Here is a 19,503-nt window from a genome sequence, read left to right on the forward strand (position 1 = left end):
AGCGCACTGGTCGGTGAGAGGCTAATGGTGGCAGTAGGCGGTCCCGTAAATATCGGCCCTAGGCCATGGGCGTTTAAAGGTGATAACAAGTACCTTGAAGTGAACCCGGAAGACCACTGGGAGCCAGTGCAGATTACGCAGGAGGGGTGTTACACGGGAGCCACAAGGTGCTCCCTCTATCACCCGCGCATTCTGGACCAGTTGGAGTCTCCGGGTACCCTTCAAGGGGAGCCCCATGTAGAGAGCATTACAGTAGTCCAGGCGGGATGTAACAAGGGCATGAGCGACCGTGCATAAGGAAGCCCGATCCAGAAAGGCGTAACTGGCGTATCAGGCGAACCTGATGAAAAGCTCCCTGGCGGCCATCATATGATCTTCTAAAGACAGCCGTGCATCCAGGAGGCGCCCAGATTACGAGCCCTTTCCGTGGGGGCCAATAGTTCGCCCCAATGGTCAGTGATGGAATTAGCTGACTGTACCGGGCCGCCGGCATCCACAGCCACTCGGTCTTGGTGGGATTGAGTCGTGAGCCCGCTGGGACTGGACATACCCTCCCGACGGGTCACTCCCCTACCGTCAATCCCTCCCCTTTAAAAGCCCCTTATTAAAAACCTATTAAAAACCCCAGAGATTCTTCTTGAGGCATGCCACCTCTCTGGGTCCCAAGACCCTTCATTAAGGTAGGCCCTCGATAGAACAGAGGCCACTCCTGCGGCGGGGAACCTCGCAGCCGTAAAGCTCAAGCGCCGAGTAACTCATAATAGGATCAAGTAACAACGGAAAAAAAGGGTATCCCGAGCCAGCAGTTCCCTACAAGTGTAGTAAAACCGACCCCCTGTCCATATAAGATGTAAAACGGGGATCAAACTATCCGAAGTCCGCTGATGGAATTAGCGGACCGGTACACCACTGTCAGGCGAACACCATGAGGAGCGACCATGTTTAAAGTTAACTACGTCAGACAGTTGACAGTCATGTCTGCAATGCCGCTGATGACAGAAATAGCGGCCATTATCGTTAACAAAATCAGCCATAAAACTAGGCCTTTAAAGCCTAGGATGGTAAAAGGCCGTCAAAGTCGTTCACAGTCAGATGATAGTCCGCTGATGTCCTTCGCGGTGAGGTGAGCGCCGAGAGCTAAAACCGTCAAGCCGCCAAGCCCTGCCGATGTCAGGGCCAATGTCTAAGGCGGTGTCCAGGTTCAAGACAGAGCCGATGTCCAGGCTCATGACCAGGTCGATGGTATTAGGACTTAAATCTAGCGGAAAAATTCCAGCCGCCGATGGTACTTGCGGCAGAATGACAATCTGGCAATCCGGCAATCCGGGAGGCCGACAGGCGGAGACCAACAGGCGGCAGGCCCGCAAGTCAGCAGTCCGGCCAGCCAGCAGATTGAAAAGCCAGCTGGCGCCAAATCTTCAGGCGCCATTCCGCACCCCAGTGGCGCCACCGTCCCTTTCCGCAAGCCAGCAAGCCCACAGGCCCGCAAGTCAGCAGTCCGGCCAGCCAGCAGATCGAAAAGCCAGCTGGCGCCAAATCTTCAGGCGCCATTCCGCACCCCAAGATGGCTACCGCCGTCCGCTGCCCAGTCATACCTCCCGAATCGTCACGCGAAAACCGACAGGCGGCAGGCGGCAGGCCAGCGGGGCGGCAAGGCTGGCCGTCCACCACGGGCGCGGACCGCACCCAGCGGCGCCGCCGTCCATCCCAGCGAGCGGCAAGCCCACGGGCCCGCAGATCGACAGACCGGCCAGCCAGCAGATTGAAAAGCCAGCTGGCGCCAAATCTTCAGGCGCCATTCCGCACCCCAAGATGGCCGCCGTCCGTCCGCTGCTCAGTCATGCCTCCAGCCTCGTTCTCGGCGGCCGAGGATCCCACGACGTCCAAAACCTCTCCATCGGCCGCCGGACAGCTTCAGCAAGAGGCGGAGGGCACTCGGCAGCTCAGCAGTCGGCTCCACGTGGTTTCCCGGCTCAGGAAACCCGACCCGTTGTCTCCACAGAGCTCAAGACGCTGCCATATCGGGCATGCGCAGAAGAAGAAGTAATGCAGTCTGTTATTAACAGCAGCTGCTTGCAATTACTGCAAGTTCAAGTCCTACCAGACCCAAGGTTGACTCAGCCTTCCATCCTTTATAAGGTAGGTAATATGAGGACCCAGATTGTTGGGGGCAATAAAAGTTGACTTTGTATATAATATACAAATGGATGAGACTATTGCTTGACATAGTGTAAGCCGCCCGAGTCTTCGGAGAAGGGTGGGATATAAATGCAAATTAAAAAACAAACGGTGAGCACAGTGCTGATGGAAGATTACCTTTGGGTTTTGGGCTGTGTCTTGATAATTATAAGGTTTTATAATTATCAGGACATTTCCTGTCTCTATATTTCTGGAAGCAGGTGCAGGAAGGATGAGAAAGTCTCTAACAAGTTCCCTATGGTGAATATAAACTTGAGCTATCTTTAGCGGTGTGAAGGACTAGGAAAAACTCTTAAAGATGAGTACGTAATATACCATTATCATACAACAGGGACTCTATGGATTCATACTTCTAAACATGGATTAAATAACAATGTCTTCTGCCAATTCGTACTTTTTCTCCCTTTGGACTGTCTGAACTGGAAGAACCAATGGATACCTTGAGGTGGTTGTTCAGATCCAAGTGTTACCAGATGTTCACATTAAAACACTCCTAATTTTCATCTGGTGGTTCATTGTTTCATGAGTTTCATCAAGGATGTTTTGGGAAAGCCTTTTAACTTCTTAATATCATGCCCAACTCTTTGTCATCCATGATTTACTGCATGCCAGGCCCCCATTCTCCACTGTCTCCTGGAATTTGCCCAAAATCGTGTTCATTGCACCCATGACACTGTCTAATCATCTCATGCAGAGGGATAGAATCAAGATCACATTAATGCCGCTTCATAATTATTATTATTATTATTTATTATATTTGTATACCGCCCATCTCCCGAAGGACTCAGGGCGGTTCACAGCCAATAAAACAACAGAAAACATATAATACATATAAAACAGCAAAAAGAATAGACAATTAAATTCAATTGATGCCTAAAACTTTTAAATACAAATTTAAACCCTGATTTAAAACCCCAATTTAAAACTACGTTCAAGCTAGTCCTGCTCTTGAAACAGCAACGTCTTCAGCTCGCGGAAGGACCTGAGATCGGGAGTTGGCGAAGCCCCAGAGGAGCTCGTTCCAGAGGGTAGGGGCCCCACAGAGAAGGCCCTCCCTGGAGGTCGCCAGCCGACATTGTTTAGCTGATGGTATCCGGAGGAGGCCCTCTCTGTGAGCGCACTGGTCGGTGAGAGGCTAATGGTGGCAGTAGGCGGTCCCGTAAATATCGGCCCTAGGCCATGGGCGTTTAAAGGTGATAACAAGTACCTTGAAGTGAACCCGGAAGACCACTGGGAGCCAGTGCAGATTACGCAGGAGGGTGTTACAGGAGCCACAAGGTGCTCCCTCTATCACCAGCAGCCGCATTCTGGACCAGTTGGAGTCTCCGGGTACCCTTCAAGGGGAGCCCCATGTAGAGAGCATTACAGTAGTCCAGGCGGGATATAACAAGGGCATGAGCGACCGTGCATAAGGAAGCCCGATCCAGAAAGGGGCGTAACTGATGTATCAGGCGAACCTGATGAAAAGCTCCCCTGGCGACGGCCATCATATGATCTTCTAAAGACAGCCGTGCATCCAGGAGGACGCCCAGATTACGGGCCCTTTCCGTGGGGGCCAATAGTTCGCCCCCAATGGTCAGTGATGGAATTAGCTGACTGTACCGGGCCGCCGGCATCCACAGCCACTCGGTCTTGGTGGGATTGAGTCTGAGTCTGTTCTTCCCCATCCAGACCCGTACGGCCTCCAGGCACTGGGACATCACTTCAACAGCCTCGTTGGGGTGGTTAGGGGTGGAAATATAGAGCTGAGTATCATCAGCGTATAGATGACAACTCACCCCAAGACCACGGATGATCTCACCCAGCGGCTTCATATAGATGTTGAATAGAAGAGGCGAGAGAACCGACCCCTGCGGCACCCCACATAAGAGGCGCCTTAGGGTCGATCTCTGTCCCCCCGTCAACACCATCTGCGATCGGTCGGAGAGATAGGAGGAGAACCACCGATGAACAGTGCCCCTCACTCCAAGTCCCCCGAGTCGGCGCAGCAGGATACCATGATCAATGGTATCAAAAGCCACTGAGAGATCCAATAGGACCAGGATAGAGGAACAACCTCTGTCCCGAGCCCTCAAGAGATCATCAACCAGCGCGACCAAGGCTTCCATCCTTTATAAGGTAGGTAAAATGAGGACCCAGATTGTTGGGGGCAATAAGTTGACTTTGTATATAAATATACAAATAGAATGAAGACTATTGCTAACATAGTGTAAGCCGCCCTGAGTCTTCAGAGAAGGGCAGGATATAAATGCAAATTAAAAAAAAATGTAGTCTATTATTATCCCACCCAAACCATTCTAGGCTGAAGGCTGGCATTCTTAATGAACTTTTACAAACCAGGATAGGGCGAGACAATGATTCTTTGCAATGTTAAGAGTAGACAATCTAGATAAAGTGACTGGAATGGTTGTTGTTTGGGATTTTATTTTATTTTTTTGCCTGGGTCTTTTCCAGAGACATCCACAAGAAGGTCAATTGGGGAGGGGAAATGATGACAACATTGTACCACAGAGTTTTTTTATAGGTGTTGTGACATCACATGCATCTACAAAAGAGGACAACTCTGTGGTATCCTAAGGAGTCTTCTCCAACAGCAGGGTTCAAAGGAATGTGACTTAAGTGTATGGCTGGTTTTTTTAAATGCCAAACTTCCTTGGAAAAGTCACAGTCCTTGGGGGTTTGATTACATACAATACTTAAAAGATTCAAATCTGTTCCTGACCATTTCTCACACTTATGGCCATTGAAGCATCCCCATGGTCGCGTGATTTATATTCAGATGCTTGACAACTGACTCACATTTATGATGGTTGCAGTGTCCCAGGGTCATGTGTTTAAATACATATACATACAGGGGTGGGATTCAGCTGGTTCGGACTGGTTTGGGCGAACCAGATGCTAATTTTACATCTCGTTCGCCAAACCGGTAGTTGCAAGGACTGGCTGGTCCCTTCCTCCCCTCCCCTCCCAGGAGTCTCCACGTGGCCTGTTTTGAATGCCAGGTAAGTGCAGTCCCTGCGCGGAAGAGCTTTGGAAGAGCAAAAAACGAGCCTCTCAGAAGTTCCGGAAGTCTGGAAACGGGCCCGTTTCAGGCGTTTGGAGCCCATTTTCACCCTCCCAGAAGCTCGAGGAAAACCTCCGGAGCCTACAGAGGGCAAAAAACGGGCCTCCCGGAAGTTCTGGAAGTCCAGAAACAGCCCCGTTTCCGGCCTCCAAAGGGCCTCCAGAGCCCAGGGGAAGCTGTTTTCACCCTTCCGGAGGCTCAAAGAAAGCCTCCGGATGTTGGGGAGGGCAAAAACGCCCCCTGCCATGGTGCAGGAGTCTGAGTAGGCCCTGCCCACCATGGCCACACCCACCCAGCAACTGGGCAGATAACTGGTTGCTCAAATTTTTGAATTCCACCCCTGTACACATACACACACATACATACACATATATACATACATACACATATATTTATTTATTTATTTGAATTATTATGCCGCCCTATCTCCCGAAGGACTCAGGGCGGTGTATAGCCAAATAAAAACATAAGAATAATACAAATAAAAACAACAATTAAAAAACTTATTAATTAGGCCAAAATTAAAATATCACTAAAATAGTATAAAACCCTATTAAAACTAAACTTAAAACTAAAAACCCTAGGCTAAATATTTATAAAAAAAGAGTAAATATTTATTTCTATATTTTTTCCAAAATAAAAAATAAAATAAAAATAAATAAATAAAAAAAAAGCATACTTTGTACCATGTACTAATCACAACTCTTATGTGTTTATATCACACAAATTATTAACATTTAACACGATGTACTTAAGAAAAAAAGAATGAAAAAATTGGAGAAACAAAACTGGTATATTCAATCCAAATTTTTAGACTCCTCCACTCGATGATAAAATGCTTAGACAAATATGGGGACCATTATGAAACTGATCCAATTCAAGGTTTCCAACAAAAGAATTAACTTGCTATTTTCAGGTTAGGATTCCTCCATTATGATATTTTGCCTCTTAAAAATCGATTTATTAATTCCTAGACCTAGACTGATAAGTAGGTGGGTGCTATACTTCCCATGAGAAATGGAAACAACCTTTGTTTCTCAATTACTTATAATTCATTATGATCCAAAATACATCATTTCACCACAACAGTCAATCAATAAGCTCCTGCTTAAAGTATATAATCTAGCCTCCAAGATCATGTAGTTGGGTATCTCATGGTTCTGTCTTGGGCCCCGTATTCTTCAACATCTGCATGAATGAGCTAGAAGACGGTTCAGAAGAGAAATGTATCACATTTGCATATGACATTAAGCTGGGGGAAATTGCTAATATTTTGGAAGATTGACTTGAGGATTGGGCCCTATCCAATAAGTTGCAGTTCTCCTATGTGCTTCAGGGTATGCAAACTAAGGTATTTTTTCCCCACTTACTTCAGATATTTGCATAGTTCCTTCAGACTGAGTGTTTCTTTAAGAAAAGGAAGCTGCTGAAGCTCAATCCATAGTCCATATTCACACTACGGTGAATTTTAAATAAAATGATGGCCGTGGGTGAAGTTTATTCCTCTGTATATAAGCAACTACAGAGACTATCTATCCCATGCGTACCTTTTTATGAAAAGAAAGATTATCACTCTTCCGGAAACTTTTCCCACAAACCAGGCATTTGTAAGGTTTCTCCGCTGTGTGGATTCTTTTATGGGAAGTAAGATTACTACTCATACTGAAGTTTTTTCCATATTCCAGGCATGTATATGGTTTCTCCCCTGTGTGGATCCGTTTATGAGAAGTAAGAGAACTTCTTTTACTGAAGCGCTTACCACATTCAGTGCATTTATATGGTTTCTCTCCTGTATGAATCTGTTGTGTCCCACTCCCCCTCCGACGACCGGGTCTAGGAAGTCCGTATCAAGTATGGCCACGAAGCCTCTGCAGCTTTGCCAAATTCCTTTCAGATTTCTCAGGGCAGGCAGGTGTGACTTCAGCAAACCTGATGAGACTTTGCTTGATTCAAGGAATGCCAAAAAGCAGATCCTTTATATAGGTCATGGGGTGTGCTTCATGACTCAGCACTTATCCAGGCCTGCCCCTCCCTTCCTTTTGCTGACGTCGCCTCTCAATTCTCCGAAAGTGGGGATCTGTCCACTGTGAACTCCCTTCCTCCTGATCTGCTGCCAGCAATTCTAGCACGTGGCTGGCTTCGTGCTCACACGCTGTAGGAGTGAGGTTTGTTTGTTCATTCCTGACATTCTGTCCGGGCATGGTGCCAGGGCTGGGGGCTGGAGGCAAGCCAGGCCGTTCCTCTTCATTATCAGACTCTGAATCGGATAGCAGGAGATGGGAGGGGCCCGGCTGAGGAGAGGAGGGAGGACAAGGCACAACAGAATCCTTTTATGGGAATTAAAGGAACTCAAGCCATTGAACCTTTTTCCACATTCCAGACATTGATATGGTTTTTCCCTTGAGTGGATCTGCTTATGGAAAATCAAACGGCTGCTCCACCTGAAATTCTTTCCACACTCAAAGCATTTGTACAGTTTTTCCCCGAGTGGATCCTTTTATGGGAAGTAAGGTTGCTGCTCATACTGAAGCCCTTTCCACATTCCACACATTTATATGGTTTTTCCCCCCGTATGGATCCTTTTATGAGAATTCAGCGAAGTACTCTGATTGAAGTTCTTTCCACACGCTAAGCATTTGTATGGTTTCTCTCCTGTATGGATCCTTTTATGGGAAGTAAGAGAGCTACTCGCGCTAAAGTTCTTTCCGCATTCCATACATTTATACGGTTTTTCCCCTGAGTGGATTCTTTGATGGGAATTAAAGGAACTCGGGCTACAAAAGCTTTTCTCATATTCCAGACATTTATAGGGTTTCTCTCCTGTGTGGATCCTTTTATGAGAGGTAAGGTGACTACTCTTACTGAAGTTCTTTCCACATTCCATACATTTATATGGATTTTCCTGAGTGTGGATCCTTTTATGAGGAGTAAGAGAATTGTTCATACTGAAGCATTTTCCACATTTCATAAATTTATATGGTTTCTCCCCTGAGTGGATTCTTTTATGAGAAGTAAGTGAACTGCTCGTGTTGAAGTTCTTTCCACATTCCATACATTTATATGGTTTCTCTCCTGAATGGATCCTCCTATGGGAAGTTAATGAGCTCAGTCCACTCTGTGCATTTATACGGTGTCTCCCCCATGTGGATGTTTTTATGAGAAGTTAGATAACATCTTTTACTAAAGGTCTTTCCACAATCCAAGCATTTATACGGTTTTTCTCCTGTGTGGATCCTTTTATGGGATGCGAGTTTACCGCTCACACTGAAACTCTTTCCACAATCCAAGCATTTATACGGTTTCTCCCCCGTGTGGATCCTTTTGTGGGAAATAAAGGAACTACTAGTACTAAAGCTCTTTCCACATTCCAGGCACGTATATGGTTTCTCTCCGGTGTGGATCCTCTTGTGGGATGTAAGATTACTCTTCGTACTGAAGCTCTTTCCACAGTCCAGGCATTTATGTGGTTTCTCTCCTGAGTGAATCCTTTTATGGGAAGCAAATAAACCCACACCACTAAAGCTTTTTCCACACGCCAAGCATTTATATGGTTTTTCTCCTGAATGGATCCTCTTATGTGAAGTAAGGCAACAATTCCACCCAAAGCTTTTTCCACACTCAGTGCATTTATAAAGTTTTTCTCCAATATGGATGTTTTGATGTAATGTTTGAGGAAGGCTCCAGTCGCGACTTTCCCCACATATTGTACATTCGTAATGCTTCTCTTTATTTGGGGTTTTGCAATGTTCACATAAATCGGATTTATCTCTGAATATTTTGCCACACCTTGTACAAGCCTTTTCTTTCTCGTCTCGGGCCAGAAAGATGTGGATTTCTGCACTTTGAGAAGTAAGGGATTTCTCCACCCAATTGCTGACCTGGCTTTCTTCTCTCATTTCTGGTCCCTGCCGACTTCCAAATTTTTCTTCCCCAGTTTTTATTTTGGTTCTTCTGGAAATCTCCACAGCTTGTTTTTTATAATCCTCATTCTCCTGTCCGTCACCTGTTTTGGATATAAAACAGAAACATTCATTGTATTTGGTTAATACACAAACATCTTTAGGCCTCCGTCCCCTGATTCTTTCCCCCCACCCCAGGCCACACCTTCAGACCCAACTGATGGCAATCAGGCTTGGTTGGACCCTAGGTTTCGTAGGCAGGAGAGGAGGGAACAACAGAAGCAGGGGTGGGGCAGGCCTAGGAAGTGCTGAGTCATGGAGCCACACCCCACAGGATATAAAGGCAGCCAGAGCTGCTGTGCCTCTTCGTAACAGGCAAATTAACTAAGAGCTGAAGTACTGTTTGACTTATCGGCGTCAAGGGAGATAACAGAGCCACTTGGCATACGCTCGCTCTTTTGCTGCCAGGGCTGATAGTGCCGGCTAATTAAGCCATCGCTCGGACGGAGGCGAGGTAGGACAGAACACGTCTGCAAAAAAAAAAACCATCAGTAGAGAGCACCAAGGACACAGTAATGGACTGGATGAGGAAGAAGAAATTAAAGTAAGAAGAAGGTACTGCTGATAAGGAAAAATCTGGATTTTGGAACGGAAGAGATCTGGGATAAGATTGCATTCTCTTTTATAAAGTAGCTGCCTGCCCAGCCTGGGAGTGCTCCTTCTTCCACAGCTGTCTTTGGATCTGCAGGTAACAACAGCTACAACCAAGAAGGTCTTATGGAAAGTGGCAGAGGGGCATTTCACTAAGTTTTCAAACATTTGGAGAATCCAGCCAAACAGAGTTCAGTCCAATTTCTAGCTGTTTCATCCCTAGTAGTACTGCTATTTTTTCAAATTCCATCAGTTTATAAATAAAAGAGAAGAATGAAAGGAGCTTCTAAGGCAGTGGTTCTCAACCTTTATAGTGCTGCGACCCCTTTAATACAATTCCCCACAATGTGGCGACCCCTTTAATACAATTCCCCACGATGTGGCGACCCCAACCATAAAATTATTTTCGTTTTGAATTTATCGCGCCTGAAGCCGTATTGGCTAGCGATCTGAACTGCTTGCGATTGCCTTGAGGACGGAGGCATTAAAACGGTGATTCCTGCCCTGTTAAGTTTATCGCGCCTGAAGCCAGATTAGGCTAGCGATTGGGAGTGATTGCAGCTGGCTTGAGAGGGAGACATCAGAGCAAAGATTTCTCTCTTTTTTAATTCATCGCGCCTGAAGCCGAATTCGGCTAGCCATTTGAAGAGCCTGCAGCTGGCTTGTGGAGTCAACCATTGGAGCGCGATTCTTCGACTCGCAAGTATACTTCCCATATTTCCGATGGTCTTAGGCGACCCCTGGCAAATTGTCATTCGACCCCCAACAGGGTCCCGACCCACAGGTTGAGAACCGCTGTTCTAAGGTAATATGCAAACCAAGGGGGGGGCAACACCAGAAATCTACTGGGAGGGTGCTCTTTCCTTTCTCCAAGGACACTGGAGAACAAGGGCTGGGAAGTGGCTCACCAGGCTAATGCAGCCTGTTATTAACACACAGCTGCCTGCAATTACAATTACTGCAGGCTCGAGTCCCACCAGGCCCAAGGTTGACTCAGCCTTCCATCCTTTATAAGGTAGGTAAAATGAGGACCCAGATTGTTGGGGGGGGGGCAATAAGTTGACTTTGTATATAAATATACAAATAGGATGAGACTATTGCCTTACACAATGTAAGCCGCCCTGAGTCTTCGGAGAAGGGCGGGATATAAATTCAAAAAAAAAAACACTGCAAATTTTAGCCCTTCCTACCACAGGGAGGAACAGTTCAGTGAAAGATATTTTCTTCCACTGGAGAACAAAATAAATCAGCATTTGCTCTAAGAAGCAGATAAATAGTTTAGTTTGGATTTACTCTCCCCAGCTATCTGAACCTAGAACAAAGAAGATCAGGTAACAGCAACAGAGTTGGAAGGGACCTTGGAGACCATCTAATCCAACCCCCTGCTTATGCAGGAGATCTGTACTAGGGATTCGAACTGCCGACCTTTCTGATCGATAAGCTCAGTGTTTTAGCCACTGAGCCAGCTAAGGATCACTTACCGACGGAGGCTAGGTTCTCAGAAATTTCCATCATGACCTCTCTGTAGAGGGTTCTTTGGTTCAAATCCAGCAGAGCCCACTCCTCCTTAGAGAAAAATACAGCTACCTCTTCAAAAGATATGGGATTCTGTAACAGAAAGGAAACATTCCCAATTAATGAACAGGCCCAGGAAGGATTCGCATGTATTCTTTTTAAAGAACAAACACTAGCAGCAAAGAGTTTGTTTTCTTGTTAATATACAAGACCAGAAAGTACTGTAAGTTCTCTGTCCGATTTTTCAGATCACACAGCCTGTTTGTTCTGTTCCCCCCACCTCAGTCCAGGAGGCACGAGAAATGACTCAATTAGCTGGCAATTGAGTCCACGGCAGCTATCAGCTCTGGCAGCAACCCAGTGAGCATCTGCCAAGGTTTTTCTGTTATCTTTATTGATGCCGGCGTGTCAACCAGGAAGTCAGGAATAAACAGCACTTCAGCTCAAGTTCTCTCCAGGCAGTTGGATTTGTTCGTCACGAAGCAGTATATCAGCCCCTCCTGCTTTTATACCCTGTGGGGTGTGGCTCCATGACTCAGCACTTTCTAGGCCTGCCCCACCCCTGCTTCTGTTGTTTCCACCTCTCTTGTCTATGAAACCTGGGATCTAACGAGGACTGATTGTCCTCAGCTGGGTCTGGAAGCATTTCCTGGCGAGGGGAGATACAGGAGGCAGAGGCCTCATCACCTCTTCCACCTGGCCTGCCTCCAGCTCTTAGAGCTGAGCCAGGGAAGCCGGCCCTGCAGAAGGGAGCCCTGACGGCCCTTCCCCCTCACTCTCTGAGTCACTCTCTGGCAGGGGGCCAGGCCCGGGGGGGGGGGGTTTGGAGCCACAACACTGTTAGTTGAAACAGGATCGAGAGGCAACGTTCTACTGTAAAAGTTAGCTGCATCAATTTTCATTCATTCTTTGTATCTCATGGAACCCCATCAAATTCTTGCAGTAATCTAGGGTTCGAGGAAGAACTATTTGGAAAACCCTGCTCTGCCTTACTGAATAAATGTTGCTGATTCTGCAGAATTCGGCAGCAAATCCAACATATTATGGAAACAACTGATGAGACAAGACCTTGGGTGCAGCATCGATCACGGTTGGCATCCCTTTACTCAACAAGGAGTTGGGAGATTCCTATTTGACATTTTAACCTGTGGCTTATATCGTCCCTTAGGGATCAACAGAATTCCTCATTCTGTGCCTAAATTTTGAGAAGGAAGATGTCTTTGTGAGGTGCCATCAAATAGGCTGTCATCAGATCACTGGAGCTGCGCCTGTTCTAAAAAAATGGATTAGATTGACAGCTGTGTCAATCTAATCTAATAACATGGCTAAGCTTAATGGCTAAGACACTGAGCTTGTCAATCGAAAGGTCAGCAGTTCGAAACCTTAGCGCCGCACTTATCCCAGCTTCGACCAACCTAGCAGTTCGAAAGCATGCAAAAAATGCAAGTAGAAAAAATAGGGACCACCTTTGGTGGGAAGGTAACAGCATTCCGTGCGCCTTTGGCGTTTAGTCATGCCGGCCACATGACCACGGAGACGTCTTTGGACAGCGCTGGCTCTTCGGCTTTGAAACGGAGATGAACACCGCCCCCTAGAGTTGGGAACGACTAGCACATATGTGTGAGGGAAACCCTTACCTTTTTAATGCAGTGGAAGAAATTCACTCTGGAAAAAAGGATTCAGACGGTTTTGGAGACAATGTTAGAATACAGAAGGAAGACATTCTTTTCCTACCTGAAGCCCAACAGCTGTTCTTGCTCCACCATAAAGAAGAGATGTTTCTAATGTTGCTCTGTTCTCTGTCATGAAGAGAAAAGTTGAGGAAATATATATTTTAAAAATTAACAATACATTTTGGACCATAGCAATAAAACTTAGCCATTCTTCCACTTACGGCAATGGAGTGCAATTAAATTTCCTAAAGGAAACTAGTTCAGACAATGCAAAGTCCCAAAGAGACCCGGCTTTACCTGCTGATATGCTCTGAGATGGAGTCTCCTGGAATAGCCCCCCAGGAGGTTCCTTAAGGGGGCATGAAGTATCCACCCATTTGGAGGTTTCAGCAGCCATCTCCCTGTAAGCTCCTTGAATCTGAAGCAGCAGCCAAGAGAAAAAAGGGAGAATACGTTATTGTTTATCCCCCAATTCCACTTTCCAACTTTCCTCTAGAACAGGGGTGTCAAACTCAAGGCCTTAAATCTGGCCTGCGGGGCCAGCCTGAAAATAGCAAAGGACCGGCCCGCAGTGCCCCGTTTTCAGCCTAGACAGCCTCCTTCAGCACTTTGCTGGCCGGCAGAGTGCTGCAGGTGTTCTGTCCTCCTTCGCCTCTGTCCGAGTGATGGCTTAATTAGCCGGCACTATCAGCTCAGGCAGCAAAATAGCCAGCGTCTGCCAAGGGCCTTTGTTATCTTCCACGATAACGGGGCAGCGTCCTCCCCCCTCCACCCACCTTCCACCAGCCCTATGGTAAGTCTGCAGGCAATGGCTTTCCATCTTAAAAAAGACACAGACTTCAGAGAATAATTAGAACTGCAGAAAAAATAATTGCTACCAACCTGCCTTCCATTGAGGACCTGTATACTGCACGAATCAAAAAGAGGGCCGTGAAAATATTTACAGATCCCTCACATCCTGGACATAAACTGTTTCAACTCCTACCCTCAAAACGACGCTATAGAGCACACCAGAACAACTAGACACAAGAACAGTTTTTCCCCGAAGGCCATCACTCTGCTAAACAAATAATTCCCTCAACACTGTCAGACTATTTACTGAATCTGCACTACTATTAATCGTTTCATAGTTCCCATCACCAATCTCTTTCCACTTATGACTGTATGACTATAACTTGGTTGCTGGCAATCCTTATGATTTATATTGATATATTGATCATCAATTGTGTTGTAAATGTTGTACCTTGATGAACGTATCTTTTCTTTTATGTACACTGAGAGCATATGCACCAAGACAAATTCCTTGTGTGTCCAATCACACTTGGCCAATAAAATTCTATTCTATTCTATTCTATTTATGTATATGCACCAAAACAAATTCCTTGTGTGTCCAATCACACTTGGCCAATAAAAAATTCTATTCTATTCTATTCTATTCTATTCTATTCTATTCTATTCTATTCTATTCTATTCTATTCTATTCTATTCTAAAAGAAAACATCTGCTTGCCAAAGGGAAAAAAAGGAATGGGGCAAACCTTGAATGGGAGTCCAAGCTCCACGCTTCCTCCCCTCTGATTTGGAAGAAGGATCTTGTCGTGGGTTCGAGCTCCTCGCAGCCGATGAAGGGGTTGCTAGGAAGGGAAACTTAGCCTCCCAGGCGGGGCTCCCTGTCCATGCGAGGACCGCCCACAGCTGCAACCTTGTTTCCCTGTTCAAGGGAAGAGCGCTCATCCCTTTAAGGATTCGACTCCTGCAAGATGCTTCCCTGGGCAAACATTTGTTTCGTGCATTTTCAGCCGAAGAAGCCAAGGAAGGTGTTTGCAAAGGCGCACCATTTGGCGGATCCTGTAGGTAGGCGATGCCCGAAGGAGGGACCGGTGAAGGGGGTGGGTTGGAGGAAGGAAAGCTGCAGATGTTGAGGGATGACCGGAAGCGAGAGGTGGGAGAGACGTTTCTATCAGAATAGAGCTGGGTGGGACCTTGGAAGACTTCTAGTGCAGGGGTCAGCAAAGCTGGTTGAGGGACTCTGGGAGTTGAAGTCCACAAGTCTTAAAGGGACCAAGGTTGGAGACCCCTGTTCTAGTGACTAGTCCAGGGATCTGAAAACTTGGCTCTTTAAGCTGGCTGAGGGATTCTGGGAGCTGAAGTCCACAAGTCTTAAAGGGACCAAGGTTGGAGACCCCTGTTCTAGTGACTAGTCCAGGGGTCTGCAAACTTGGCTCTTTTAAGCTGGCTGAGGGATTCTGGGAGTTGAAGTCCACAAGTCTTAAAGGGACCAAGGTTGGAGACCCCTGTTCTAGTGACTAGTCCAGGGGTCTGAAAACTTGGCTCTTTTAAGCTGGCTGAGGGATTCTGGGAGTTGAAGTCCACAAGTCTTAAAGGGACCAAGGTTGGAGACTCCTGTTCTAGTGACTAGTCCAGGGGTCTGCAAACTTGGCTCTTTTAAGCTGGCTGAGGGATTCTGGGAGCTGAAGTCCACAAGTCTTAAAGGGACCAAGGTTGGAGACCCCTGTTCTAGTGACTAGTCCAGGGGTCTGCAAACTTGGCTCTTTAAACTGGCTGAGGAATTCTGGGAGTTGAAGTCCACAAGTCTTAAAGTGACCAAGATTGGAGACCCCTGTTCTAGTGACTAGTCCAGGGGTCTGCAAACTTGGTTCTTTAAGCTGGCTGAGGGATTCTGGGAGTTGACGTCCACAAGTCTTAAAAGAGTCAAATTTGCAGACCCCTCAAGCAGGAGAGCCTAAATCCATTTTCAGACAGATGGCTATCTAGTCTTTTCTTAAAAACCTCCGGTGATAAACATCTTCAAAGAAAAACCAGGAAGTCCAGTTCCAAAGCTGTTTTTTCAAGAGGCAACTGGACTTTCTGGTTTTTCTTTGAAGACCTTTCGCTTCTCATCCAAGCACCTTCTTCAGCTCTGACAGCTTTGAAGAAACGTATTCAAAGAAAAACCAGAAAGAATAGAATAGAATAGAATAGAATAGAATAGAATAGAATAGAATAGAATAGAATAGAATAGAATAGAATAGAATAGAATAGAATAGAATTTTTTATTGGCCAAGTGTGATTGGACACACAAGGAATTTGTCTTGGTGCATATGCTCTCAGTGTACATAAAAGAAAAGATACGTTCATCAAGGTACAACACTTACAACACAAATGATGATCAATATATCATAAATCATAAGGATTGCCAGTCATACAGTCATAAGTGGAAAGAGATTGGTGATGGGAACTATGAAACGATTAATAGTAGTGCAGATTCAGTAACTAGTTTGCCAGTGTGGAGGGAATTATTTGTTTAGCAGAGTGATGGCCTTCGGGGAAAAAACTGTTCTTGTGTCTAGTTGTTCTGTTGTGCAGTGCTCTATAGAGTCGTTTTGAGGGTAGGAGTTGAAACAGTTTATGTCCTCAATGCAAGGGATCTGTAAATATTTTCACGGCCCTCTTCTTGATTCGTGCAGTATACAGGTCCTCAGTGGAAGGTAGGTTGGTAGCAATTATTAAAATTAAAAGTCCAGTTCCCTCTTGAAAAAGGCACCTTTGGGACAACCAGGACCTGGATGACTGAGAATCCATAGACCTTCAGTGATGAAGCACTTACAACTTCTGACGGCAACTTCTGGAGATGCTCAAGGGGTGCCTAAAGCAGATTTTCTGGTCCACTGGGGATTTTTGGAAATCATCTCCCATCCTCTGCCATCTCCTTTAAAGAAAACCAAGTCCGGTGGCAGGATAAAGGTTTGATAAAACTCATCAACATATCTGTTCTCTTTCTTTTTCCAGCAGGAAAAAAATAAGGAAAAGGGAGGTGGGAGATATTTGGGGAACGGGTAGCTACCTTGGAAGAAGAAGAAAAGTAGAGCTAAAACTGGGGATGAGGGTAGGGTGGGAGAATAGAATAGAATAGAATAGAATTTTTATTGGCCAAGTGTGATTGGACACACAAGGAATTTGTCTTGGTGCATATGCTCTCAGTGTACATAAAAGAAAAGATACATTCATCAAGGTACAACATTTACAACACAATTGATGATCAATATATCAATATAAATCATAAGGATTGCCAGCAACAAGTTATAGTCATACAGTCATAAGTGGAAAGAGATTGGTGATGGGAACTATGAAATGATTAATAGTAGTGCAAATTCAGTAAATAGTCTGACAGTGTTGAGGGAATTATTTGTTTAGCAGAGTGATGGCCTTCGGGGAAAAACTGTTCTTGTGTCTAGTTGTTCTGGTGTGCAGTGCTCTATAGCGTCGTTTTGAGGGTAGGAGTTGAAACAGTTTATGTCCAGGATGCGAGGGATCTGCAAATATTTTCACGGCCCTCTTCTTGATTCGTGCAGTATACAGGTCCTCAGTGGAGAGAAAGGGGAGAGAAGAGAAAAAAACTCTCAGTTTTAAGGAAAATAAGTTACATTTCAGCAAACTGGCATAGCTAAGATTAGTCTCCTACCTTCAAGCTGAATTAGAATAAAATATAACATTAGGGTGACGGTGGCTCAGGGGCTAGGACATTGAGCTTGAGCTTGTCAATCGAAAGGTCGGCAGCTCAGCGGTTCGATTCCCTAGTGCTGCCGTGTAACGGGGTGAGCTCCCGTTACTTGTCCCAGCTTCTGCCAACCTAGCAGTTTCGAAAGCACGTAAAAATGCAAGTAGAAAAATAGGGACCACCTTTGGTGGGAAGGTAACAGCGTTCCGTGCGCCTTTGGCATTGAGTCATGCCGGCCACATGACCACAGAGATGTCTTCAGACAGCGCTGGCTTTTCGGCTTTGAAACGGAGATGAGCACCGCCCCCTGGAGTCGGGAGCGACTAGCACATATGTGCAAGGGGAACCTTTACCTTATAACATTAGGGTAATGTTTGATGAGATTCATAGTCAAGTCTGCAATCTTTTTTTTTTACGTGACACTGAATCTTTTATTTCTGAATGGGTTGCTTTTCTTAATAGTTATCAAAAAATTCCCCACTCCAGTTCACAGAGAATTAGTTCCCTCCCTATTATTGAATATGAAGGATGTATGATTAAAGACAGTTGTCACCCCGATACCTCCCATTATACATACACTCAGAAACTCAATGTTCATTGAATATAATTAGATCTAACATCTATAGACTATGCAAAAGAGACAAACAACCAGCAAAAAAAAAAAAAAAGGAACAAAAAGACCCCAAGCCCCTTTCCACTACCCAGATCAGCATAGATTAATTAATTAATTTTTATTTATTTATTTTGTCACAACAATATATATAAGTATCATACAAAAAAGATTATATAGTGTATAAACATATATATGAGTAAATATTAGGAGGAATAAGCATATATATATATATATATATATATATATATATATATATATATATATATGAAGAAGAAAAAGAAAAACAATAGGACAGGAACGGTAGGCACATTTGTGCTCTTATTCACGCCCCTTATAGTCCTCTTAGGAATGGGGCGAGGTCAATACTAGAAAGTTTTTGGATAAAACTTTTGGGATTATGGGAAGAGACCACAGAGTCAGGTAAAGTATTCCAAGCACTGATGATTCTGTTACAGAAGTCATATTTTCTGCAATCTAGATTAAAGCGGTTAACATTAAGTTTAAATCTATTGGTTGCTCTTGTATTATTGCAATTAAAGCTGAAGTAGTCTTTAACAGGAAGGACATTACAATAGATGATTCTGTGAGTTAAACTTAGGTCTTGTCGAAGGCGACGGACTTCCAAGTTTTCTAAGCCCAGGATTTCAAGTCTAGTGGGATAAGGTATTTTGTTGTTTTCAGAGGAATGGAGAACTCTTCTTGTAAAATATTTCTGGACACGTTCAATTGTGTTGATGTCAGAAATGTGGTGAGGGTTCCAAACAGGTGAGCTGTATTCTAGAATTGGTCTAGCAAATGTTTTATATGCTCTGGTTAGTAGTGTGGTGTTTTTGGAAAAGAAGCTTCGCAAGTTTTTTTTTTTTTTACATTTATATCCTGCCCTTCTCCGAAGACTCAGGGCGGCTTACAGTGTGTAAGGCAATAGTCTCATTCTATTTGTATATTTACAAAGTCAACTTATTGCCCCCCCAACAATCTGGGTCCTCATTTTACCTACCTTATAAAGGATGGAAGGCTGAGTCAACCTTGGGCCTGGTGGGGCTTGAACCTGCAGTAATTGCAGGATGCTGTGTTTTAATAACAGGCTTCTTACAGCCTGAGCCACTACGGCCCAGATTAGGTTTACAACTCTTAGAGCTTTTTTTGCTATGTAGTTGCAGTGGGCTTTGGCAGTTAGATCATTTGATATGAAAACTCCAAGGTCTTTAACGGGATGGGGGTCGTCTGTAAGGTAATGTCCATCTAGTGTTTGGGTTCTTTTTTCCTATATGTAAGACTGAGCATTTGCTGGTTGAGATTTGGAGCTGCCAATTTTTAGACCAAGCGGTTAGATGATTAACCGCTTTAATCTAGATTGCAGAAAATATGACTTCTGTAACAGAATCATCAGTG

At 45.0% G+C, this 19,503-nt stretch overlaps 1 pseudogene; it reads right to left on the bottom strand.

The window, feature by feature from the left end:
• Positions 1-5,971: 5,971 nt before the first annotated feature.
• On the bottom strand, positions 5,972-14,454 carry LOC131193438 (zinc finger protein 883-like; annotated as a pseudogene).
• Positions 14,455-19,503: the final 5,049 nt, after the last annotated feature.

Source organism: Ahaetulla prasina, chromosome 2 (genome assembly GCF_028640845.1).
Source record: "Ahaetulla prasina isolate Xishuangbanna chromosome 2, ASM2864084v1, whole genome shotgun sequence".
NCBI classification, from domain to species: Eukaryota; Metazoa; Chordata; class Lepidosauria; order Squamata; family Colubridae; genus Ahaetulla; species Ahaetulla prasina.